This window comes from Protopterus annectens, chromosome 5.part0, assembly GCF_019279795.1.
Source record: "Protopterus annectens isolate FY-2018-M chromosome 5.part0, PAN1.0, whole genome shotgun sequence".
In the NCBI taxonomy this organism is placed as follows: Eukaryota; Metazoa; Chordata; order Ceratodontiformes; family Protopteridae; genus Protopterus; species Protopterus annectens.
The window spans coordinates 1,870,943,241-1,870,971,094 of NC_056735.1; positions in this window are offsets into that span (position 1 = coordinate 1,870,943,241).

A 27,854-nucleotide genomic window follows, 5' to 3' on the forward strand; every position below is an offset into this window, starting at 1 on the left:
AGTTCCGGATAACTGAGAGTTTACTGTAATGAAACAAAACTGACAGAGAAACATTACATAGTGACAGTCATAGCACACTACATAAATACATTGTTTACTGCAGTAGTTACAAGTCTAATGGGCTTGAGCCAAAGACTCCTTTAGAGAGGAAGATTTTGAAAGTACTGGGAGGGAGGATAGATTATCTAGGAGAACTACAAGGGCGGAACCAGGTGGATTTGAGATATTCTTATTATATAAGCTCATTCTTTTGCTCTCCACCAATCATGATCCAATTAAAGTCTTAAACATTTAGTAGTTACTGTTGCTCCACGCACCAATACCATGTGGTGCCACTCAGTTGATTCTCTTATGGTTTAAGTGTCCTTTTTGACCTATATGAATACATCCACCCACCATTAGTTGTAGATAATGGTTGCAGTTGGCTTAGTTCTTTACACTCCTCTATGGCTAGCCAGTAACTGATAATTTAATTAGCGTATGGTCTTATATGTACCAGACATATTTCATAACCTGGAAAGTAGAAAACTATTTATAATGCAAAGTGGAATACAACTCATGGACAGTGGTCCCACAAAGAATTTCCTTGTTCAGCATGTTTAGGGTTGTTCAGTACTTCTCAGAGAGGGATGTTTGGTATGACTTTAATTGGGGAAGCTGCTCTGTTATATGGTTTGTTTTAAAATACACAAAGCAGCATAGAACGAAAACACGCAACCAAATAACAAAGGTTCTATTAAAAGACATCATGAACAGAATCCCAGATGCAATTTTTAATAAATTAAGAACTTCATCAGAATCTAAAAACCTAAAGCAACACCAAGATTTGAAAATGGTAATATGAAAGTCACATGATCAATGTCAACCAGTCATTATTTGCTCAACACAATACATTCCTTAAAGATACAATGTTAAAATTATTGAAAAATTGTTGTAATGAACAATCAGCATAGACCTAACTGAATAGTAACTTGAACAGACAAATCATTAAATAATTATATATTTTATAGTGTTTTTTGTGCTATCAAAAAAACGCTTAATGTTCTCCAACTTGCTCAGCCCTGGATTTTTATCCACTCTTAATTTGATTTGCCACTGAGATTCATGGCTTTCCAATAATACACTGTAATTGCCTGTGAAGTGCATGGATGAAAAAGTGACATTTCTTGAAATTAGAACAAGTCAATGACTGTTTGGCTAAGGAGTTGCTCAAATCCTTATTCCTTATAGCCAGGGAATGTTCATAAATTCTCCTTGATAACTTCCTGATGATCTTGCCCACATAATAACTCGGGCAAGAATTGTACAGCGCCAAATAAACTACCCCCTGAGATTTACAGTCATATCTGTCATTAGACCAAAGCTCTAAATTAAGTGCCTTTACCAACACGTTCAAAGTATTACAAATAAAATGGCACTGTTTGCATCTACCGCACTTCTATGTCTGTGGTGTGCTGTATCTTGTCAAATTAATAGAGGAATGATTTTTTAACATACTTCACATTGTTCACTCTCTTGTAAGTAAAACAAGAGTTATCCCCTAATATTTTAGCCAAGTCTCCATTTCCTAAGATACTTTTCCAGTTTTCTTTGAATATGTCTCTTACTAGGGACATTTCTACAGAAATGGGGAGTAGAAATGCCCCTCTATACAAATCAATGAAGTCTGTTGAGGGGGTGGCTGCATCACCACTGCAAGTAAACTTTTAGACAGATACTTGTGCAGGATAGGTGTAGCCTTGTTTGATCTTAGCGAATGGTCTTTCCCTATTATTTTCATTAGCCAATCAAAATCATACCCTCTGGCCATGAAAAATGATTTTAAAATATCTGTTTAATAAAGTGACTGTGTTATATTCTGCTGTGCTGACTGGACTCTCTCTTCACTACAATTTAGAATTTTGTGGTCTGATCCAGTCGTATTTCTGAGTATTTTGTGTTGATTTTTATACATTACTTTGTTACTTGGGGTAGAGCATTTATCCAGATGGACCATTTTCAGGTTCTGCCCAGGCATACAGTTATACACAAAAAGAGAAGTAATGAAGAATACATTCCTGAAAAGTAAAGAAGAGTATGCATAAAATGGAAAGATAAGATTCAACATTATGCAGTCTGTGAATAATAATACTGTTACAACTGATTAGCAGAGCATTTAAACATCACTGGATGCTGACTAGCACAGAGAGAGAAGGGATTCATAGTGCAAGTCGTGTCATAGTGCAAGTATATATAGTAAGGGGGTGTGGGGGGGGCTGCACCCCCCACATTGAGGTGTGTGTTGGCTTTTACCAAATAATGTAAAACAAAACCAGACAACATAAAACCAAAATAAGTGGGGGGGAGTATATATATACTAATACCAGGATCGCACTACAGTGGGGAAAAGGACATATACCTTTGATTTGCCTTATTGTACTACTTGTCAGTGAAATGAGTTTTAGGTGAAATGAACTTTAGGTGATTTGGTTTAGGTGAATTGAGTTTAGTTGAAATGAGTTTTAGGTGAAGTGATACGTACCCCTGTTACAATATTCAATACTTCAAGTAAGGCTGGCTTAGATTTTGATTTCCATTTTCTAGTAACTACTTTTTGGCAATCACCAGAATTAAACTTAACAAGGTCTTACTAGGTCTAGGTAATTCAGATCCAATGTATCCCAGTTTCTGTCCATAATTCTTGAGCAAAGAAAATAAGTTAAAGAGGTATGTCTGGATTGCATAATAAAAGGAAATGTGGTTGAATATGGTTTTGAAAGTGTATGATCCCCTTGTAATAAAACAGAAAAAATACCTTTGCATCAAATACTATTAAGGATAATGCAGAGTCATACCTAACACAATGTAGTTTTTTAAACAACTTTTGGCAATCATACATTGAAGCTGATTGCATGAAGTGGCTATTTGTTTAGAGAGCACTCTGGATGAAGACAATGGACATTTAGAATGAAAACTGAGCATTGCTGTGGCTTGGTGGGGATTGGGGCAGTGTATAGTATCTGAAATCTACAAGTTGATTTCATATACAGAAGTGATTTTTGGGGGTGAGTTAGGGAGACAGGGTATGTAGGTAAACACAGCCTAGCTTAAAAGCAATATATGTTTCCATGAACCCCAAGTTGAAAATCATTACTAAGGTTAGTATGATTTTCACTTTCTTCACAATCACACTCATAAATGTGCAAAGAAAGTGGCTGGCTTATTTTAAGTGCTGGCTGTGTATAAATGCAAAGGGCAGTTGCATGTTTCATGCACAGCAATCATCGATTTGGCTAGTTTGGGAAGCAGCTGAATGCATATATATCCAAAATCTATACGTTAAAATAAGTTAATGTGGTCATTATTCCTTTCACTTTCCTCAAACTTAAACATCATAAGTGTACACAGAAAGTTGATGTGTTAGGTTTTAGGTGAGGAAGCATGCTGTATATGAAAGCACAAGGCCTTTACATGATCACTGCTGAATAAAATGATAGCTATTGTTGAGAGCAATGCATGTGTTTAATGTAATCAAGTTGAAATATGTTACTTTAGCCATTATGCGTTTCTTTTCTTCTCAATGAGACATCAGAAGTATAGTGAATGTGGGTTACATTTTTGACAGATAGAAATGTATGAAATGGAAGTACAATGCAATTATAGAATCAGTTCTGAATAATTATCAATATGGTTTGTACAGAATCTGCCAAAGAGCACTATGGTCATTATATTTATGTGATGACTTCACAGTCAAAACTGGTGTACTCACTCAGAAGGGGCTCATTCCTCTGGGACAGAATGTGTGTGTTTCCTTTTAACTGAAGTCCCAGTCTTTTATTATAAATTGCCTGAGGGGGAACTGAGAAATGGATACTTATCTACAGTTAACATATCCAACATTTCAGAGGCTTTGGATGTCACAGTCTATACCCAGTTTCCATATGGGGGCTTTGTGACAATGATTGACAATTTTAGGTGAAATTAATATCCAGAACATATACAGGTTAAGTCCTTATTAGACCAAAAGCAAAAAAAAACTAATTTTTATTTCATCAGCCAAGTAAATGTTCCGTTCACTGCATGTTGAGTAAAGCCCACATTCTATGTACTTGCAAAAAGTCCTCAGTGACAGAATGGCATTTGTGGTTGTGTTTTGTACCCAAGTAACTTATTAGAATTAGAATTCTATACTTTTTTTTCTTTTTAAATTGTGAACTCCCTTCAGGAAATTGATATATGACCTCTTAATACAGACAAGAAATCCAGGATTTCAAAGGACGTCTGTTGTAACAATCTGGCACTATAACTGTTTGCCACCTGAGGGCCAATAATTTGACTACTGCACAAAAGACTAGGTAAAATTAATGTCCTGACATAATGAGAACTTATGATGCATACATTCTGTAGTAAAAAGCTTACATATTTCATCATGAAAAACAGACATTTTGCATTACCTGGGGTTTCCATTCTGGGTTCCGTGCTGAACGTCTGTGCAGTATACTGATCACTGTAGTACTCTAGAATACTTCTTTGTTGACTTGTTACTACATCAAAAGTAAAAATCCTATTTATTTCAATGAATATATATTCTTTCACTGGTTTCATGTCCTCCCTCTCCTATTCAAACCTCTGCAGTCAAATATATTCAAAAAGCTGCTTCCTTTGCTCAGGGTACAGGGTTTGATTCCTTCTACCTTAGTTTGCCAACAGTGTGACTCTGAGATAGTCACTTAATGAGACAGTGCTCCTGGGTTGTCCTTGGAAAGCGACAATTGCGTCCAGTGGGCTTATCCATTCATCAAATATATGCATTTATAATACATACAAAAGATAAAGGCATGTATGTGACTGTCTGGTTGAAACCATCAGCTAAGTACATTTGGTAGCTGAAGGTAATGACACATTTCTCTGACAAATACATTCTAATATTTTAAAAGGTTACAGAGTAATTGTCCTATATTTCTAAACGCCACTAGTAGTTTTATATAGCCATTACTGCGCTCAACATTTGCCATTTGTTTCATAAAGGTGTGTCCATTTAGCAATTTATTTTTCAGGCTGACAATCTCAGTATGCAAATAAATCCTATCACTGGCATGTTCTTATGAAATGAGAACCAAAAATAATACTCTTTTCTAGGAAAATTAATATTTTTGTCATTTTATCCATTATTGCAAAATATACATATTTTCTGTATTCTGACAGGCATGCACATATTGGAAATTTTGTTCTCTACTTCCCCTAAAAGTTATTACTCTGTACAAAACAAAATGAATATGGAATTACTGAGAAGTTTTATTCTGGATACTTCATAAGAATATCTTGAAACAGTAGAATAATAGTGCTATTTGAAGATAGGGTAAGATTGGAATTCAGATCAGAAGAGCCTTCGTAAAATTATAGGGTGCAACTTTACAAATCATTTAACTGAACTGTATAACTTTCAGTTCTTTTTCTTTGTCTGTGTTTATGTATAAAAACATTAAAAAATTGATATTCTTTAACATTCATGTGCAGCTACTCCTTTGCCTTTTAAGGTAGGAGTAGCCCAGTGTAAAGATGTTATACAGATAATTGTAGCAGTACATACACTTGAACCTCTCACAGATATTTACAGTCTTACCCATATTATCAATGCTGAAAACTTCTTAATTTCCTTTGAGGGAACATTTCTGTTAAACATCACCTGCAAAATCACAGGACCTCATAGTTTTGGGGAAGAGAACATGGTCCAGTGTTTACTAACACTGATCTTTTCTGTTCCCCTTTGTGTTTTGGTTTTGGTAAATAGGTAGCTAGTAGTAAGTATATCAGCTTGTAGTGGCATGGGACAGTATCTAATGCAAATATGCAAATTAAGTACCGTGTGCATAACTGAGAGGCTATATCAATACTGTCTTCTTTGGTTTGCTGGGAGGGAAAATAATGAGTTTGGCTGGGAGAAACATTGTCGGGAAAAATAAATAAATGTCAAACTAGGTTAATTTCAAATGTCAGCCAACGTAACTCACTGAAAACCTAACCTTTCTAACTTGCACTCGTAAGTTTACCTTTAAGTCATTGTGTGCTACTAGTACATTAAAATATGTAAGGATTCCCTTTGTTTCTTTGATTTTGAAGTCATATGCAAGAAACAGAAAAATCTGAAGAAATCGTCCAGAAATCAAATTTGGTCCAGAGACTGCTTAAATTTACCACACCCATATGGACAGCTGATGGTAATGGGATCTGTAGTCCATTCTTCCAGCTTGTAGTGTAGTGTCTCACCCAAGTGATCATTGCTGTTCAGGTTCTGATCAGAGCAAGGAATTATAATGGTAAATGGGTAAAATCGGCCAAGTAAAAGGTTAGTGTCACGATTGGGGGCCCTGGTCCCTTACTCTTACTCAAGCCCCATTTGACACAGTCTGGTTCTGGCTATTCTTTGAAGTCTAGGTAGACTGTAGAGCTATAGGACAGGCAACCAGTAGCATTTCTTACTAAAGTCTGAATTGTTAAACAAGGGTTTCCAGGATTGTTTAATAGCTAAATCGTTACCAGAGATTCATCACTGAAGAATACATGCAAGAGACAGAAGTTATTTTAAAATCCGTTAAAAGCTGCTTTAAGTGGTTTCCAGCTTGTTAAATGAGTCTGTTTATTTATGGGTATGTATTTCTCTGGCTCCCCCCCACTCATACACACACACACACACACACACACACACACACACACACACACACACACACACACACACACATATACACACACAGGTTCCTGCAGCTAATGCTCCTGCAGGTATTTACATTAGTAAATTTTTTTTTTTTCACTCAGTAACCACAACTGTTTGACTTTTTAAGAATCACAGTTAGTGAGTGGAAAGGAAATTTAGCTATAACAAAATACTTTAGTTACAGCACAATGGCTTTGTACTACAAAAAATAGGACTTGTTCTTTACTGGGCCCTCTCTTTGTACATCAGTTCAACTCTTTTGAACACTGAGCATCCATTGTGGTTCATTTATCATCCAAACCCATTTTCCATGTAAAATTAAAATGTTTGCTCAAGAATCAGATTACTGGCATATACAGTGCCTGAGACACAGTCCCTGATTTTCTAAGCAAGACAACACAATACACTTCAGAGAGCCTGAATTACTTTAGAAGCATCACAGGTAGACATGAGTCATCTGAAAACATAGACACACACTACACTCTCACTTTACACACACACACGCACGCACTACACATGCATTACCATGCTCAGGCAGAGACACACACACACAACTCATAAACACATGTTCATACGAGCATGTACATGTGTGTGTCTGAGTGTCTACATGTAATATGTATATATAAATGGGTCTATGTCAGATGGACGAAAGCCCAGTCAACCGACAACCACATCAACGAGACAACTTCGCCGAAAGAACAAATCCTCGACGATGGTAAATCAATGTATTATGGAAAGGAATACATTCCCATTTCCGTAATACACTTGAAAACCACAATAAAACATGTATAGCTGCGCCCCCACACACCCCCACTTAAATATACCAACTCCGAGCTCGCACTACAGTGAGGGAATGGGAATAACTCCCAGTCTGCAATACTCACCGTTGTCAGGGATTCATTCTGTCGGCGAAGTCGTCTTGTTGATGTGGTCATCGGTTAACTGGGCTTTCGTCCATCTGACATGGACCCATATAAATATATGTATGTATATGTATATTTATATATATAGGTACACTGGAAAATACTGTCAAAGGTCTACATCAAAAACATGGAGAGTAGCAATACTGACACCCAGTAAAGATGCAAACACTGCAACAGTATTTTTTGCAGGTGTCAAGCCCTCTTGCACCCCCATACCCTTTACTAATTACATATACAGACTCCGAAATTGCACAATCCCTGGAGAAGGGGTATATTCCTCAAACCCAGGGATTGTAGATCTTGTACACCTGTCAGCCATCTATTTTGTCAACCAATGTGTGTAGAGAAAACAGATGTCAACCAAAACAACACAACTAAACTGAGTGAAACCACACACATACTACATTTGTGTGTGTGTATGTATGTGTATGTATATATATATATATAGATAGATAGATACACATACGCGCGCGCAGACACATACACTCACACACACTCACACACACACACACACACACACACACACACACACACACACACACACACACACACACACACACACACACACACACACTCACACACACATACATCAGGATAGATAGATATTTTGGAAAAAGGAGAGTGACGTTAGCAATAAAAAGAACTCTGGAGGCCATTTTTATTGTTAATATTGGGTTTAGTTTACAAAATCAACAGACATACTGCACTTTTAGACCTTTTGATTTGGACAGAGGTAAACCAAAACAAGGCACATAGTTCTACATTCATTGGTAGCTTCACTTCAAGGTTCCCGTTTATGCCACAATGCAAATCAGTAGAACAAACTGTACTTACAGATAGTTAACAAGCTGCATAGGATAACATCCCAAAAGACTTTTTAACTTAGAGAAGTAGCATACTAGTAAATGGTAGATATAGTTGTTCAACTAGTAAATGGTAGATATAGTTGTTGTTCTAGTATACGGTACATATAGTTGCTATACTAGGATATAGTAGATATAGTTCTTACATTAGTATATGGTAGATACAGTTATTATATTAGTATATGATAGATATGGCTCTTATACTAGTATGTGGTAGATATATATTATACTAATATAGAGTAGCTTTAGATCTTTTACTAGTATATGATAGATATGTTTTTATACTAGTATAATGTAGATACAGCTCTTTCCAGTGTCTCAAGACTTACAGTGATAACAGTCTTCTTTCTTTAGGTCAGAATACTTCTTCTCTATCCTCTCCAAGGTTAAAGAACTCACAGACATCTTCCCTTTTGCCAGAAGGGTCCTTGTCACCTCTGCAATTACACTTCTCACTTCAGATAACTTGGTTGAGACTCCTCTAGTCCACACCACAGGAATCTGGACTCTAACTCACTACACTACTTACACTCCTAATATGCAGTTCAAGGCAAGCTGCTTCCAATTGTTTACCTAGGAAACCTACCTCCTTCTGCACTTGCCTTTCTGTGGTAACCTGCCCCCTGGGAAGCACCTCAACAGTTACTGAGCATCCAGCAGATAATATGTCTGGTTGCCATGCAGACGCAGTCTCCATATCACATGATCACCAAGCCCAAGAAAAACCTTCTGCATGAAGAAGACTATGACCAGAATGGTGAGGAATCTTAGACTTAAATGGTTGAAGGAACAAGGCCCATCTAAAAAGTTTAGCACTACAGTCCTTCTGCCGGTATAGCGACTGCAGTGGGACATAGTCCACTTCTCCCTATGTAATGACTACAGGATAGGCCATGACCACTGTTAATTCTCTCCCCAGCAGGCTATATTTTAACGTATTGAGATTCCAACTGATTGCTAGGTATTCCCTCTCTGTTGTAGAGTATCATCTCTTCTTAGTATTGCTGAGGTTACTGATAATATAACAAACTGAGTGTTCATCTCCTTCAATCATATATGATAAGATTAAAAAAATTGGGACTTCTAATAAGATGTACTTTAAGGAACCAAACAAGGGAGCTGTAGCCTACCAACCAAGTAAATCCAGAAAATAAAAATAAGTCTGCTGAAGCGGATGGCTTCAGACACTTTAATGTTAAATGTTGATAAAAACATATAAAAAATATATAAAAATTATAAGTAAAACAGGAGAGATGAGCACTTTCGCATCACTAAAAGATGTTTCATCAGATCTAAAGTCTGCAGCACAACAGCTCTGTTTAATCAGCTCAAATTAATGCCTAAGATCACGTGACCTCAGGACAGGTTTCAGAGGAGCATTTTCATTTAACCCTTTACCAGCAGTTGCATGCAGTAAAATAATCCATTTGGTTTCCAACTTCTCAGTACTTGTTCTCATATCACCACCCCTAATGTTAGGCGTAAAAACTTCAAGCACCAAAAATGTAAAAACATGATTAGAGCCTTCATTTTTCACATGTTTACCAAGTGCATTTCTATTATCACATCTATTCATAACTGTAAATATGCTCTCTAATCCTATCTCTAAAATTACGATTTCTTTTTCCACCATTTACATACAACACACTCAGCAAAATAAACAACATTCTACATATTACAGTCAGCATAAAAGTTGCAGTAAAATCTGTGGCCAGTAATTGGGTTTAAGAAGCAGTCACATTCAGTGATATATGAACAAACATTGCAACCACCACATCTGAACGTTCCTTTCACTATCAAATTTGACTCTGTTCTCATCTCAAGGACGTCGGGAAGCATACGTACTGTACGCACTTCAGTACAGTTTTTCAAATGGAGGGGTAGCAGATAGGCACTAGGACCTAGGGAGAACCCCATCCCAAACCGAAAAGAAAAAAAAACTCTCAACTATCCCGAATTTTACGGAAAGTTCTGTTTTAGGTATGAAAATAAGAGGGTGCCACGTATTCCTGAATGGCCCCTTTAATTCCGGTTTATCTTTCACTTAATTTGCATCATCATACAGTGCCAACATGCCCTGGGGTGTGTCATCAATGCGCAAGGATGAATGGGATTACATTAGACTTGGAGCCATGTGTTGAGTGAACAACTAACTATCGGGAAAGTAAAGCAATCGTTATCAGGCAACTTTGCGTAACTGCGAGTACGCGCATTGCACCAAAACACATTGGGAGGATTTCTGAAGTTTTACTGTACCCGAATCCTCTCATCTAGTTGGGAGTCAGGAAAGAAAAGAAGACCAATTAGCTTGGCAGATTCCAATGCAGATGCGAGCTAACATTGACTCGGGAACGAACAGGAAGCAAAAGCACTGGTCCGCTCCATACCGCCATCAGGATGAGATCGTAAAATTAGTAAGTAAAACAGAAAAATAACCCAGGCCAGGCAGCAGACAATATAGTTTGGATATTATGGGATTGGATATACAGGGCTCTTTGTGCTAGAAGAAGAGTTTCACTGAGTCTGTTGCAAGGAGATATTATAAGGTGCTGAGAGGTAGTATTAAAAAATCATTATATGCTGTTATCTAATACAGACTGTAGAAAGTCAAACATGTAGATTAAACTATAAATTTGAATTCATAGGGGTACTGAATTTGTATCTTCCATAACTTTCTAAGCACTTCTTTAATGCCTTAACATTTTAGAACAATGTCTATAGATTATGTTATATTATACCATGACCCCCCCAAAACGTGCACGCTGATTGGCCAGCGTGCCCGTTGTAAATCGAGTTATACTAATGGAAAAAGGTCCGGTCGCCCGGACTTTTTTCCATTAGTATAACTCGTTTTTTTAAAACACTGTCTCGCCATGTTAAATGGGTTTAACATAGCGAGACAGCTTTAAAATAAGCAACGGAGATCTCCGTTGCTTATTTTAAAGCTGTCTCGCCATGTTAATCCCATTTAACATAGCGAGACAGTGTTTAACGGAGAAAGCAAGATCTCCGTTGCTTTTTATGTCTCGCCATGTTAAACTCATTTAACATAGCGAGACACTAAAAAGCAACGGAGATCTTGCTTTCTCCGTGCTTTGCTCAACTCTGATGTACTGCGCAGGTGCGCAGTACATCAGAACTGCCGCGGATGCCAGACATCTGCGGAAGGGCAGTAAACAGGCATTATACTATGCCATTATTTAAGAAAAGTAATAGTTTCTTTTCTTAAATAATGTCATGGTATAATAGCAATAACCCACTTCTGGGTATGGGTAATGCTAAATTTACCCACGGTTGGCTTTGTTTGGTCCCTCGGGCTTCGCCCTCGGGACCAAACCACGCCAACCGTGGGTAAATTTAGCATTACCCACACCCAGGCATGGATTATTGCTATATTATGATCTCTGTAAACAAGCAACATCTTGTCACTTGACTGTGCAGCATTACAGGCTTGGCAGTTCAGATGCAGTCTGTGCTTTAATTTTGATGATGGCTGTTTTAGAACACAGTTAACTATAACACTTTTCAGAAATTGTTTCTTATTATTAAACTTTTTTTGTCTGCAGATTTTTCTTCTGTTGTACCCCAGTTAACATTTATATCATTGTACATTAATGATATTGATGTTAGTAATAATAGCTGAGGCAGGAAGTATTTATTGTCTTAAATATAGGGACAAACAAAAAAAAATGAAAGAGAACTAAATAAATAATAGTCACATAATGCAAAAAATGCCTTGGTTTAGACTGCATTGGAAAGATGTTGTCTAAAGAGAGCTAACTGACAAATTAATGCTATCTGGAAGGGGGGGGGGCTGTATGAAATCAAAATGATCTCCTGGTGTCCTGGTGTGGATTTCCCTTAGTTCTTTATCCAGTATTGCTTCAGTGAGTAGTGGTTCTGCCTGTACCTATGATGTCTGCAGAAAGAGTTGTGCTAGAAGGGAGGGGAAGAGATTGTGGCTATTTCTGTTGTGTACTTGTGTACTGGCTGCTAATCCTTGTTTATTTTTTTTTTTATTTTACTGATCTCAGACTATAGACTGTTAACTGCTTTGTCTGGCTGTGGTTTTCTTCAGTAAAGTCTACTGTTTTCCTCTTGACAGAGAGCATGTCTCACTCCTGAATATGTAGGGCAGGGTAAGGTAAGTAATTGCAACTTAGCAAGCATTTGAGAACAATGAAAGTTTTGAAGAAGTTTTTTATACAAGCTGGCAAGTAGTATGTTTTATTATTTTGTGTAATCTGTTACCCACAGTTATTATATTAAACTGTAACAGCCAAGGCAGCAATTGTGCAATAAGTGTGTGTGTGTGTGTGTGTGTGTGTGTGTGTGTGTGTGTGTGTGTGTGTGTGTGTGTGTGTCTGTGTGTGTATGATACATATGCATGGATGTATGTACATCCAGTGATAGACCTGGCTTGTCAGGGGCAGTGTAACTTTGTTTTAATCTGTGGACAAATAGCAGTATATTTATTTAAAGATACACACTGCATGAGGAGCAAATAACTTGATCATTATTTCTTTAACGTTCCTTATTCTCAAATTTCAGAAGTGTGCAGAGAAGGTCTCCATACCTTATCTAAGGTATCATACTGTCTAGGCAAAACAAGTTTAAATGTTTCGGAAATTATTTTTTTCCACTTTCCTCTCAGTGAAATATCAGGCAGGTGGCTATCTTTTGTGAATAGGGGTACAGAGTCATGCTCTGTATGCACATTTGATGGCAACATGTTGTATTATATTACTGTCACTGTATATTCTTTTACTTTTGTTAAAGTCTAATACCAGAGAGGTACACAAAAGGTAGCTGGCTTAGGGGTAAGAGAGAAGAGGCATGCTGTTGTGGGTATGGCAGCAATAACTTGAAATTTATGATGATGGCCATTTGATCTTTCATGTTCATTCCAATATAACAGCATGGAAGTGCACAGAAGGTAACTAACGTTTTTTTTTTTTGAGGGTATTAAGGCAGGCACTCTTTCCTGATATTGTTTATGTATCCTTCAAACCTTTCATCTTCACATTTTCTAGGGGATGATTATTTGGTCATCTTTTAACATTAAGCCTTGGGACTAACCCAGTCAACAAAGAATAGATAAATAAATAAAAAAATGTATAATGAGAACAAGAGGGATGCTGGGTGGTAACAGAAGCATGAGTGGTGGGAAGGTGCAGAGGAAGAGAGATGGAAGCAGTCAGTTAAGAGAGAATTGTTTACTGAGTAAGCTATCAGAAATGGAAGTATTGAGAGCTAGATGTTAAGCCAGAAGAATGGGAACAGGGGAGTGGGAAGGAAGGAGGAGGATGTAAAGAGGAGTGTTAAGGGGGAATGGTGGGGAGTTGGGGCAGTTGGAGGAAGAAACTGGAACAGAGCCTTTAAATGGCATTGGTTTAGGTGTTCAAAAATTCTGGCTAGTGATGGCATAGTTATTTTTAAAGAAATTAGGTAGCAGCTGTAATATGTTACATGGGTTAAGTTATCATTCTGCTAATTACGTGAGGTAATGTTTTAGGCTTTCCTGAATTGCAGTGGTGTGGATGAGTTCTTACAGCTGGCATTATAGTTTTCCAGAATGTGGTGTTTAATATAGAAAAGGTGTGGTTAAATCACACAGTCAGGTACTCTGAGCTTAACCATTTGAAAAAGGAAAGGGGAAGGAGGTGTTATTGATGTTGAACGTTAATATTGTGAGGTGATTGATGAGATCTGTAGATAACCATGCTTCTGGCATAGACGATGCAGAGATGTGTGAGGTCTGTTGAGTGTCTTTTGAAGTAAAGGAAGAAATGCAGGCATGATAGAATGGAGCCCCAATGGAATCATTTGAGTTGGGAGCTTTGGTTGAAGATGAATAGCCTATTTAAACTTTGAAATTATGGTTGGAAAGAAAGATGAGGAACTATTGGAAGCTTGGATACCATGGTCTAGAAAGAGTGGATGGGCTACCATGTCAGCTGCTTTCTTAGATGTAAACAATTGCTACTGTGACTTGCTGTTTGCTGTATCCACTAGGATGTCATCACTTACAGTCTCAATAGCTGTCGTTGTGGTTCTTTTGGCCCAGAATCCATGGTGGTTGTGAATAGGAGTACTTGGTCAGCAATGCACTTAATCTAATTTTTTTGGCACTTTACCAAGCATTTGGAGTATTGAAATGGATGTGCATTTGGGTTGTTTTTGGAATCTGTTTAGTAATGGCACCGTTCTATATTTTAGGAAATTTACTGCAGCATAAGAAGAGTGAATGAAATAGTTCAGCATTAGATTTTATGAACCACAAGCTTCTCTTGTATTGTGGCCAGTATGATAAGTGACATACTAAATCCTGATGAAGGGTCTGTAGAGTTATAATATTGTTTTGAAGGTTGTCACCAGGAATTTTATTGGTTATGTTTTCAATACCAAACAGGTGGAGCTTGGGACGCTGTGCGTCTGGCGATGGAGAGTGTATTGGCATTGGAGGTGACATTGGATAAATTTAGTGAGCAAGCATTCATGAGAAAGAGGTCCTTTGATGGTCAATTAAGAGTTGTTAGTAAAGACACTCTTCTATTCTCTGGAAATATGATTTTAAGCAGTGCAGTGACTGAAGTCATTTAGCGAATTTGTGCCAAGGAATTGTGGGGAGAATCTGGTTAAGATAAAAATAGAGAATGTTCCCCTGTGACCTGGCCAAATTTCCTGTAGTCAGTTTGAATACTACCTGGGGTCTCCTGAAAAGAAGCCTCTGGCCTAGAGGGACTGACCTGATCAATGATAGATTGCTAGATAGATAGATAGACAGATAGACAATCTGATCAGGCAGTACTGCTGTATTCAACATTTTTATATCACAATGAGTGTTTTGGTGCAGTTTTCTGTCACTGGTAGCTATAGTTATCCTGGTTTATTTGACATATTGTATGTACCTATGTAAATTTGGTGTATGAATATGACATTCAATGGTTAGTTGGGTAAATTCCTTGAGAGCCTTCACCTGGTGTAGTTATAACTGTGTGAACTGAATGGACCGATGTGACTGGATAGCTTGACATGGTACAAAGATTATTTGTGGGACAGCAATGTGACTTCTCGAACTGTAACACTACTACAAAAGGCCAGTCTTGTGAGCACTTGTATGATGGATGTTTGAGAGCTGTGCCACGCAATGTTAAAAATGAACTCATGAGTGCTCATCTGGGTTCAGTTAGCCATAATGTAAATGTGGTAATCTACTTTACATGCTTTTCCACACTTGAACTGAAATATCCAGTTTCGTTTTATTGTTTCATCATATAAATGATTAGCATCCTGGCATGTATTTGCCGGGGATGGGAGAGAGAGCAGCACTGTGAAGGGGATGTGGCTTGAACAGTAATTTGTAAGGGATGTGGGTGGAGATCAATGTGTTGACGTGGGTGCGGTTTGGTGGTGGGGCAGCAGACTAGGGAGTTGTGAGTACAAATCTTAAAATCCTGGCTACACCCCTGTCTCATCTCAATGGGTTTATAACATAACATTCTCTTAATCGATTTGTAGTTTTTAAAGGTAAATTTAGCTTCACAGCCTACCACTTCTTTAAGCTTGGGATCTGTCATAAGTATATTCCAGTGCTTCTTAACAGTGTTACAAACATTGTATACATTATTACAGTAGTTCAATGATAGCCTTATAGTGTAACCCCCCCCCATTTCCCTAGGTGTCTGCATATTATTTGAGGCATCTCCAAAATATGGTTGTGCTCTATCATGTCTATGCATCAACACTATTTTGAGTGTGTTTAGGAATATCTTATTAAAATAGTATAAGGCATCATCCAATGGGAGAGTTTTTAGTAGGAACCAATCTGACATATGAAATTTAAACAGACAGCAGCACATTTCCCTATTAAAAGGTATAACAATTTAGCAGAATACAGAAAAATTATAATATAAAAGTTTCTAACTTGCTATAAGATTTTATGTTTAAAACTTGTAACAAACACTTAAATAACAAACACCGAAAAAGTTAAAAATCTAAAGCTCTTCTCTTTAAAATAGGTAGAAGTGACACATATTCATCGATACCTGGTGGAATAGTAGAATTTAACTTAATAATCCAAAACAACTCCCTCAATTCTTTTTGGGTTTAGTATTTGTTTAGTCACAGCAATGTCCAACATGAATATGATTCAGAATATGTGGACCATTATGAGAACCATTATCCTCCCCTCAGATCTCAGAATGTATACAAAATAAGAAGAAGCAAAATGTTTTTCTTACCTCAGAATCAGCAACTGAAATCAATGAGAGGTAGGGGCAGGGGGACAACATGGAGAAACTAACACAGGGAAATATACTAACCTCCAGTCCCAATAGTGGTATTGTTACAGCAGACAATGGTAAATGTAATTCTTTTCAAGGTTTTAATATTTATAATTATATACACTTGGATATTGATGAGACATTTTTCACCCTTTTTAAGAAAGGATTTAAATTTGTGCCCTCATTCAAGGTAGGGGTAGTTGACATAATTACTGAATTAAAATTATTTATTTACAAGCTTAATTTCCAATTAATGTTGAAAGAGCAAACAGCCCTTGTTAAAGACAATAAATTCATGTTTAAATCAAGAAGTTGTTTTAATCCACCCTACACCCTTAAGTACAGACCTTTGAAAACGTTTGTGTGGCAGACATTTATTCGACGTTAACAGGTACTAACCAAAATAAGAATAATAATTAACCTGACAAAAAGAGAATTGGAACTTATGCAGGAACTTAGACAGAATAGAGGTTTAAGGATTATGAAGCCAGATAAGGGTGGCATTGTCATTTACAACAAAGCTGATTATGTTAACTTTTTATCTAATATATATATATATATATATATATATATATATATATATATATATATGTATATATATATATATATATATATATATATATATATATATATATAAAAGAAAAGTAAGTTAATGTTAGAAGATGCATTATTTCAAGGAGTTATTTCTGAAGATTTATTTAACTTCTTAAAGACTGAACATCCTTTGATACCAGTGGCTTTTAGTATACCAAAAGTACATAAAGATGCACAACAACCACCCTTTAGAGTAATTATTTCTGCACATGTCAGTCCAACCCATCCCCTTGGTGTTTTTATTGATAGGTTGCTTAAGGACTCCCTGGAACCAATGCAATACCTTTTGAAAGATTCTTGGGATTTTTTGACTAAATTTAATAAGAACTGGTGCACAGAGAATTGATGCTTTTTCACAACCGATGTTGATTTATTTACCCCTATTCCCCATGAAGAGGGATTATAATTGTTTTATGAAGCAATTAGAATTCTATCGAGTTTTAATGATACAATGGTCAATTTTATTATGATGTCTATGGAGTTCATTTTAACAAATACTTTTTTTGTTTGAAGGTGAATACTTCAAACAGATCAAAGGGGTGGTGATGGGTGCTAGTTGCACCCCTTTGTATGCAAATATGGTTTTATATGCCTGGAAAACCAAATACGTATTAGGCTCCATATACTTCCCACATTGGCTTGCTTATTTTCGATATTTGGATGATATTTTTGTTTTGTGGAAAGAGACAACATCAAAACCAGTACATTTTGTTGAATATTTGAACAGTGTTAGTCCATGTTTAAGGTTTACTTCCACAGTGTCTGACACTGCCATTAGCTATCTGCATGTAACTTTATACAAAGATATTCTAAAGAGTCTTTTGGTTCTAAAGGTGTTTAAGAAAGAAACATTTTTAAACAACTATTTGGATTTTAAAAGTTACCATCCCAGGCATACTAAAATAAATATTTTCAAGGGCCAACTGGTGTGGGCAGCTAGAATGTGCTCTGATTTGATTAATTTCAACTTAGAGATTGAAAAAATAAGTGAAATGTTTGAGAATAGAGGTTATCCCTCAAACTTACTGAGTAGTGTTATGGTTGAGGTTTCATCAGGCTGGGGAACTAAATGTAAACTCCTTTTGGGTGATAAAAATTCATTTCATATATCCATAAATAATAAAATAGTTCCTAACCACAATAAAAGTATGGTCATAATATAGAAGTATGGTCATACCTTATGGTACTGGTCAGAAAGAAATTACAAAAATCATCTCTAGGAATTGGACCATCTTTAAAGGTAACCGTGATATTTTAGGTGTGCTAGGTCAAGGACCTCTTTTTGGGTATAAAACTGGAAGGGATTTTAAATATCTTTTTGAACATACTTGTTTCCACTCTCATTTGACACTGCAAGGCATAACCAAATGTGGTATGTGCAAACAATGCCCATATATTCTAGGCATGGATGTTATAACTTTAAAAGACAATGTACATAGGGTTACATTAGGTAGAGGTAACTGTAATACAAAAGGTCTGGTTTGCATTTGTATTTGTCAAACCTGTGGAAGTTATGTGGGGAAAACAGAGCAAAGATTTAGGATTAAAATTTATGAACATTTATACGCAATTTCTAAAGGCAATATTAATAATTTCCTTTATAAGCATACTTTACAATATATTGGCTTCACCAAATTTAAGTTTGGGATTTTAGAATTGGTACCGTATAACCCAAGGGGAGGGTGGTGAGAACTCCAAATAGAAATGAGGGAGTTGTTTTGGATTATTAAGTTAAATTCTGCTATTCCACCAGGTATCAGTGCATACGTGTCACTTCTACCTATTTCAAAGAAGAGAGCTTTAGATTTTTTTACGTTTTAGGTGTTTGTTACAAGTTTTAAACATAAAATCTTATAGTAAGTTAGAAACTTTTATATTATAATTTTCCTGCATTTCACTGAATTGTTATACCTTTTAATAGGAAATGTGCTGCTCTCTTTTTAAATTTCATATTCCCTCATAATCCCTTGTAAGATAAAGATTTATTACAACATATAGTATAGACATGACTTATATAAGAAGCATTATATGTAAAAACTGGAATGTAATTAAAAATTATACATCTTTGGTAAATAAATTTATGGAAGTCCCCTAGGTTGTTTTTAGAAGGGGTAGAAACATTAAAGACATATTAATAAAGGTTGTACACAACAGGTTAGACAACCAGGGATGTCCAAGTGTAACATGTGCAACTATTGCAAATATGTAGAGACAGGCACAACATTTAAAATAAGGGACAGAAAGTACTACCTAGAAAATAAATTCAACTGCACATCAAGAATGGTGGTGTACCTAGCTACCTGCCAAAGTTGTCCTGCATTTTACAATGGAAAAAATGATAGGATGCTAAAGGACAGAATATATGAACATGTGTATAGCATTAATCGGCAGAAACAGGAAAACGCTTTAGCTAGACACAATACAGAAAATGAAAACCACCAGTTTAAATTTAAATGTATTGATCAAGTGACAGCTGACATTAGGGAAGGGGGGGCACACTCATTGAATCTAGAAAAGCTTGAATTATTATGGCAACTCTGGCTGGATGCATGCCTTTACCCTGGAATAAATGAGATGTGTTCGATTTTAAGTGTTCTTAAACTTAAAAGTCCGGAAAGATAAATTTCATATTTTATACTTTTAGTACATGTGTTAAGTATTTGTGATGAAATATAGAGTGTATTGTATATAGACGGAACAAAGGAATTTGATATGTCAAACTTTTTAGAAGAAATTTAGTACCTGAATGCATTTTTATTATGTGTATCACTTTAACTTAAGGGGAAGCAAATTTGCACAGCATGATCACATGACACAGCCATTAACTATTTTAAAGAATGGATTTTGAGTTAGAATGTATCTGATGAAGTTCAAGCACTATCTGGATGAAAAGCGCTTAATAAAGACGTTCTTAAACAACAGAGCATCGTTTGGGGTTTGTGCCTTCAACAGCTATTTTTTGTTTATTTGATTGTTATACTTTCTGCTGTTGGTTTTGATTAATTAGGATACTTTATTCTTATAAAAGGAGTCTTATTAAGTACATTGATTAGTTCTGAAGAAGACCCAGGATGATTAGGGATGAAAGCGCTTAACTTATGTATGTACTTTAATAAAAGTTTTATTCGGGTTCATAGGTAGGTATTAGGCTATTGGCCCTCGGGTCTATACAAGCCTAGACAAACAGGTACCCTGGCTTTCACCACCCAAGAAAATTATTTTCCTGTGCCCCTGTCAAGCAGAGCCACAGAAGTGATCCCCAGAGTGAATTTCCTATTACCCATCCAATCATCAAGATTTTTCTTGAAGAGTGCTAATGAGGAGCTCTGTTTGACATAGATAAGGTAGTCTGTCCCAGAGTATGGGAAGTGTCTGGGACAGGAATCTATCCCTCCAGCATGTTCTGTTTATTGTGGTGGCAAGGTTTAGGTCCCTAGAGCTTGGAAGGATTGGGATTTCTTTAAGTGGAGCATGTCCAACAGCCCTGGGCTTGACATAGCTTGGTATGTTAGGCAGAGATCGCCTCTGAGTAGGCAATATGCAATGGAGTAAAGCTGGAGTTTTTTGAGATAGTCTGCGTAGGGCATCTGTTTGAGGCCAGTAATCCTCTTTATGAGGTATTTCTGCAGCCTTTCCAGTTGTTGTGGATGTCTTGTGAGGTACATACCAAAAGGGGCATTGTACTCTATAATGGGTCTAATGAGTGATGAGTAGAGGGGAACAATAACCTCTTTTTTTCTGGATGAGAAACCTTTTGTGATGAGGTGTGCCATGTAGAAGGATTTCCTGACCACTGTGGTGATGTGATTATCAAAGGAGGGACTACTGTCCACCTGTGTCCCAAGGTCTCTTATTGCACCTTTGGTATTACGTAGACTACCGTCTATGTGGTAGTTCATGGGTACAGAGTTTTTACCAAAGGGGTTGACAGCGCACTTTTTGGCATTGAGCTTGAGGCTATGGCTTTGACACCAGGCATCTGTCTCAGTGAGGCCCTTTAGTAGGATGTCCACATCATTAAGAGTTTCGATTATGGATCCTGGTTTGCAGTCATCTGCGAACTTAGTTAGCCAAAGACCTTCTGTGTTAGCCTGTACTTCAGAGAAGTAGATACCAAACAGGGGAGGACCCAGGACTGAACCCTGTGGTACTCCACTTGTCACTGGTCTGAAGTCTGATTTGGAGTCTGCTACTTTCACAGTGTGGTTTCTGTCAGTAAGCCAGTTGGCAACCCATCTTGTGACATAGGGATTTGTACCTAGTTTAGTGAGTTTATCTATAATTCCAGAGTGGGGTATGGTGTCTAATGCCTTGGCAAGATCCAGACAGGCTGTGTGAACCAACTTACCCTCATCTATGGCTTTGGTGACTACTTCAAAGAAGTCTATCAGGTTTAGGAAACATGATCTGCATTTTACAAACCTGAACTGTGTGGGGTCCAGAGTTTGGAGATCTCCAATGCCTTTGTTTATGAGTTCCATGATGATATGTTCCATGGCCTTGCAGACCAGGCTCATCAGGCTAATGGGGTGGTAGTTCCTGGGGTCTGTCATGGCTCCCCTTTGTGAAGTGGGATAACCATCGTGGTGCACCATTCGATGAGCACAGAGCCTGAGGTGAGTTTATGACTGAACTTGGTACTTAGGTGGGGTGCCAGTTCATTCTGTAGTTCATGTAGAAGGCAGCCTGGGATGTTGTCAGGTCCCACGGATGCTGTGTTCTTGGCTTTGGATAGTGAGGTTTTTACCTGTGCAGCCGTGATTACAGGAACTTTGCATTCTTCCATTATTGAGATGGGCCCTTTAGGGGTGAGAGGGGGTAAAGTTAGCACTGAACCTATCTGTCAGGATGTTGGCAATATCAGTTGGTTCTGTATATTTAGTGCCATTGTGCTGTAACTCAGAGCAGATCTGAGTGTTGCCATTGAGATTCTTGATATAGCTATAGAATGCTTTGTGGTTGTCTTAAGAATCAGTGGTGATTTTGTTTTCATAACTACCTTTGGAGGATTTTATGAGAGATCTCAGCTTCTTACTGAGGCTGACCAGGGAGTTCCTCCAATCATGGGATTTTACTCTTTTTTGCAACAATTTCTTTCTTCTGTTGTACAGTTTGTTTATGGCAGAAGACCATCAGATTGGCTTCCTTTTTTTGGAGGATAGCATGTTGTTTGTTGTTAGGGATAGCATGATCCATGCACTTGTGTAAGTGCTTATAAAGTGCATTTGTGTAGGATTCAGCAGTCGTACCTCTATTATCCATCTGCATGGGTGTCGTGAAGTTTGCCACTTCTGTCTTAAGAAGTGTGAAGTTGGCTTTGGAGAAATTTTTTTACGGTTGTTTTCCTAATGGGATGTGGATGTCTAGGGTGATTAGCTTGTGGTCGGATCTGACCAACGAGGAACTGACCTCTGTTGTGGAACACCAGTCGCCCATGTTGGTGATGACCAGGTCTAGGATATTGCTGCCCCTGGTGGGGGTGTGGATAAGTTGATCCAAGGCGTTGGACTTGATGAATTCTAGAAAACTTTGAGCAAAAACATTGGTACATGAGTAGTTTTCCCAGTTAATGGTGGGGTAGTTGAAATCACCCATTATTAGGGTGTTGGGTTGTACCCTAATATTTTCCAGTGTATCAAGAAAAGAGCAGTGGAAATCCTGGGGCATTGTGGAGGGTCTGTAGCAAGTGACAATCTGGATTGCGGTCTTTCCCAGAGTTAGTTTAACTTGGATAATCTCGCATGCATTATGCTGAGCAACTAGCTTGAAGGTGTGTATATCCTTAATGAATATGGACACGCCTCCACCTTTAGTGTTTCGGTCCGGGTGACATGGCCTAAAGGTGTGGTATGAATTATAGCCTGGTAATGTAGGGGTACTCTCTAGAACTTTGAACCAGGTCTCTGTCACTGCACAGATGTCGATGTTCTTCATTTTAAGTAGTGTCTCAAGTGAGTGCATTTTGAGGTTTAGACTTCTAGGATTGAGTAGCATTACCCTCAGATTTTGCTATTTTGGATTCTTTGATACTTTTCCATTCTCAGTATGGAGCTCATTGTGTGATAGACCCCTGTGTGAATTTTGTTTTATTTTAACAAAGGCCACTAAACAACTCCTACAAAATAGGGACAAGGCCTGGAAAGAATTGTTTAAAAACAAAAATGAATGTAACCTACCTAGATACAAACAGTTACAAAACAAAGCTAAAAAGCTAGTATGCATTGACAAGAGCCACTATGCTCAACTCACATTTTATAAATAACATGCACAAATTAGTAACAGACTCCTCTCCCTCTACCCTCACCTTATCAAATTCCTTTCCCCCTCCTCATCTACCCCACAAAAGCAGTCCTCACTTAGAAAGATCCTCTCATCTCCCATAGACAATTCTTCTCCCCTTCATCAAAGCAAAACTAATTTAGTCTGTTCTCACTACAACCAATACCAACCACAGAAATTCAGAAACTCCTCAGAAAATTAAAACCATGCTCTCTCTCCTCTGATGACCTCCCACCAGAATACTTAAAACTCACTGCTGAGGCCATACCATACCCCATTATCATTCTAATCAACTGCTCAGTTACAGAATCCTATGTCCCCAACCTCTGGAAAAAATCCATCATCACCCCACTTCACAAAGGAGGTAACTCCAATGAACCCTCTAACTATCGTCCAATCTTTATTCTCTCCCCACTATCCAAACTCCTCGAAAAGTGCATCCATAAACAATTACTGCACCATCTCACACACAACAACCTACTCACCACCACCCAACATGGCTTTCACCCCTCACACAAGCACTGCACTTATCTCTTTCATGGATAGTGTGCAGAGATCCATCGACTCAGGTAATATTATACTTCTGTACTACTACTAGACCTGTCGAAGACTTTCAATACAGTATCATACAAAAAACTTCTACAGCAACTCTCTAATATTGGGTGCACCCCATCCACCCACCAATGGTTTAATAGCTACCTAAGACTTAACAATGTGTAAAATGGCAAAATATCAGAATACCAACTCAACCAAACTGGAGTACCACAAGGGTCCATACTTGGACCTTTGCTCTTTAACATATTTACCAACAATCTTCACACTGCTTCTCCTCTTAGCTCTGTTGTCCAATATACAGATAATAGTATCACCATCTCCTCCTCAAATAACCTCCAACACCTCCAACAAATAACCCAAGATACCTTCACCAGAATCAAAGCCTGGATAACTGAATCACAACTACTTCTTAATGCCAAAAAAAACTACTCTTCACAGCAAAACCCCTCTCACCTGACTCTCACTTTCATATTTTCTCCCAAAGCAATACAGAAATTGAAATTGTATCCCATGCTAAACTATTAGGTATTACCATTGACAATAAACTTACATTTGAGCACCATATTGGTAATGCCATTAAAAAAACACTGCACATTAAGAGCCCTCTATAGAGACATAAACATTTCATGGACAGCACCACCAGAAAAGCTCTCACCAACACTTACTTGCTCCCCGCCCTATTATACAGTGCCCCTATTTTACTAACCTGCACTCATCTCTACAAAATAAGCTCCAGTCCTGCTTCCATAAAGTCGCCAAATTTGCTAAAGGTAGCTCATACTGCTCACATCACTGCCAAGCCTTAAAATAATTAAACTGGCTGGAATTTCCACATCACCTTAACCTCATTCAACTGTCCATAGCATATACAATTGTCTACAATCCAGACAGCTGCCCTGCCCTTAAGAACATTTTAATACTCTATAGCCCCACCAGAACCCTTCGCTCTGAAAATAAACAACTCATAACTGTTCATGTGTCAAACAAAAGACCCGGACACTGCCTTTACTCATACACTGTTGCTAAACTATGGGACTCACTTTCAACCAGCATAAACACTATTAGCTGCTTTAACAAATATAAACTAACCCTAAAGAACTACCTACTAAATACTAAAATCTGCCCTGCATCTAACCAAATAGATACACATCCTACTCTCCTTGACCTTTCCTCTAGCTTACCTCAATCTTTACCCATCAAAACCAGTAGGAAACTCTTTTTGATCTATAAGTTACTTTAAATAACTCTGTTCTTACTGTAAATCTCACTACCCTTAACTATCATTTTACTCCCTCACCCCTTTAAAACTACCCCACTAATGATTTTCTTTCCCTTTATTAATTCTTTCAACCTAAAACTACCCCCGTAGTGATCTTTTCCTTTATTAAAATTCAACCAATTTCAATATTTGCAAAAAAGGTGTGTGTGTGTGTGTGTGTGTGTGTGTGTGTGTGTGTGTGTGTGTGTGTGTGTGTGTTTTCATTGATATTGTAACTTCCCACAATTTGTCTGTTTCTCATTTTGTTATATTGTACTGTATTGTACTGTAATTTCTGTAAATTCGTGTAAAATACTGTGTAATCATAATGTGTTTGTGGATCTTTTCTCTCCGGGCTTCCACTGAAAATGGGCTCCTGTCCCAGTCAGACTTTCCCGGTCAACAAATGTCAATAAATAAATAAATAATACATAGATAACATTTAATGGGCATGCAGTGTGATGTCTAGAACCAGAGCAGTGACAACTCACATGTGTTAATATTATACCACATCAAGAGTGTTCTGGATTGTTGTCACATACAGACACAGAACTGCACAGTTGTGTACCCTAAAACATAGGATTATGGTTGGATCTCAAATCATAACCAACTTGCTATGTGTTTCTGAAATTGATGCCAACAGATTCACCTTGAGAGTGAAACAAAGCAAAGCTCAAGAGGTAAATTTTGACATCTGAACACATAATGAGTGAGTTATAATTAGAGAGACTCTATCACAATTCTTTGTAGTGCGTGGAACGTAAGCTGCCCTAATGTACTACTAGTTAAAGAAAAATAAAGGGTGGTAGGGTGAAGTGTTTGACATATTTGAAAGTTGTAATACACTCAGCACACCTTACAGCAACCAGAAGCAAAGTGCAGCTCTAATCCAGTAAAATGTAATACATTTTGTGCTACATACACGAAAGAAGATGTGTGGCACTCTGAAGTGTTTTACAGCTTTCAGTGCTAAAAGATACTTAAAACTTTGTTAAGCACCTTTTTTACATTGAAAAGATCCTTATCATACAGGATTATGATCAGCTCGCATTATGAATATGTTCAAGACATGACTGCCAAGAAATTCACCTTAGGAGTTAAGATCACAAGGTGAACCTTGGCATCCATCTTGAGAACACATAATATTTAGCAAGGACTGGAGATCCAATCATAATTCTTTGCAGTGCATGTAGATTTACCTTCTTCATCAAAATATGTAAAAAAAAAATCTAAGGTGTTGCTCTGGCATTAAAGCCAATAAAGCAGCGGGGGAGTGGTTGATGTCCTAATATATATTCCCTTTTTATTTTCTCCAAGACTTTTGGGTATCTAATACCATGATGGGAATGGGCCCCATTCCTAAGTCAAAGTACGATTAAAGTTCATGAAATTAGTTTCATTTCAATCTTTGATGTTAGCCAGACGTGCTCTTCGCAGCACCTGCAATCTTTGCTCCTACTACTATTGGAAATGTCCGGTTATCCTTCTTCCATATTACCCCTGTTTTTGCCTACAAATACTGGTATTTTTTGACATTGTAGAACTGTAAAAATACACTCCTCATGGTTAAAAGTCAGTCTTCACAGAAATAAACAACCAAAAAACATAAAGAAATACTGACCAACATGGCTGAGCATGCATAAAAACATAAAACTTTTTGACATTGTGTCTCTCTGTACATAAGACACTGTAGTCACTGGGTGTAGCAGTTTCAATGATCAATGCTACTTTTGTCTTCTTTTCAAGGACTACTATATCTGATTTTCTCGCTTCTATTTTTGAACTGTTGGTAATGGATTCCATGTGATTTAAACTTCATCAATTTCTATAATGCTTTATGGCTCATATTTCCAAAGTTTTTCAGCTAGCTCATTATTATAATGTTTGCACAATCCCCACTGCAACTGTCTTGCCACATTATTATGCCTTTCAGTATACAGTCCTTCCTGCCATTAGTACAGCACAACCAGCAGTAAAATGTGCAACTGTTTCCAATTCTGTTTTACAAATCCTACATTTATCCATCTCGCCCGCATGTTCAATGGACTTTGTAAACCAACGTGTAAGCAGTCCACTGCCTTGGCCCACCAATATTAACCTTACATCTTTTGATTTAAATTCACCATTCCTTAACCATTCCTGCATTCGATCCTGATCAACATGAGGGTATTCCAAGAGTTTTCTATACTTGCAACTATATTTATGCATTTTCCACATTTCTTGCCTTCTCATCTGATTATTCACCTTATATTCTTTATTTTGCTTTTTGGCACATTCAGTTGCTGCCTGATTTTTATCTACTTCTGGTTTGATTTCCATTCCCCACTTGACACCAATAGGCTTCTGCTGAACTAAGCAGGGAAGTCATCTTAGAAATCCTCCTAATACTTTAAAACTTTCACTACA